Source organism: Meleagris gallopavo, chromosome 1, assembly GCF_000146605.3.
Source record: "Meleagris gallopavo isolate NT-WF06-2002-E0010 breed Aviagen turkey brand Nicholas breeding stock chromosome 1, Turkey_5.1, whole genome shotgun sequence".
Taxonomy (NCBI): Eukaryota; Metazoa; Chordata; class Aves; order Galliformes; family Phasianidae; genus Meleagris; species Meleagris gallopavo.
The window spans coordinates 66,865,343-66,866,172 of NC_015011.2; the positions used below are offsets into that span (position 1 = coordinate 66,865,343).

Here is an 830-nt window from a genome sequence, read left to right on the forward strand (position 1 = left end):
GTGAGGGTAGGCTTGGTGTAAAGTTGTTCCTTTACACCCATTCTCAGGCTTATTTGGACACTCTAGGAAAAATCTGAGTGTTTTTAAAGAGGGAAATTAAATCTGCACCTTGTGGAGATAAGATCATCCATCCACGTTTGCTACAATTTACAATTTTCACACAGGGAAGTCCCCTGTCCACATTTATCCCATTTAAGTCACAGGGCAAGGCTACTCCACGTTTTGTTGTATCTTTTATTGAAGGAAGTTGTTTCAGAAGAAGCTTAATAAGATGTGTAGAACAATAGTCTGAAAAATAAGCTGATGGCATGAGGAAGACTGAAGAGCTACCAGTTCTTATGTCTACTTGCCCATCATGTGCACCAGCAGTGTTCACCCACAAATTGAGGATTCATTTTGCAGAGGTGACTTGCATCAGGTGCCAGTGCCAAACACTAGAAGCACAGCTGTAAATCCCTTCTGCATGAACTACAACATCACAAGTTGACACAGGCAACACACTGTGGATGGAGGGTACCCTGTTTTCTTTTAGTCTGCTCTTTTTATGATAAACAAAATACATACTGAATTTCAGTTTTGCTGTGTGCTCCATGCAGGAGACACAGATACACAGTGAACTCCCCCGTGGACTTGATAGCATTTTAAAAATGCATTGTCCAACCTTTAGGTTGATATTACTGTGCATAGATCCAGACAGTACAAGCCCATGTGTTGCTACATGTTTTCTTCAGATAGAGCTCTAAAAGCAAAGCAAAATGTCATGCTATCTGTGTCAGAGTTAATGGGGAGGCAGTAGATGTAAATAGAGATTATGAAGACAGGGAGAGTTC

At 41.0% G+C, this 830-nt stretch overlaps 1 protein-coding gene across 2 annotated transcripts in view; it reads right to left on the reverse strand.

Annotated features, from left to right (window-relative positions):
* ETFRF1 (electron transfer flavoprotein regulatory factor 1) overlaps positions 1-830 on the reverse strand; it is a 7,935-nt gene that overhangs the window by 3,796 nt on the left and 3,309 nt on the right. The window lies entirely within an intron of this gene.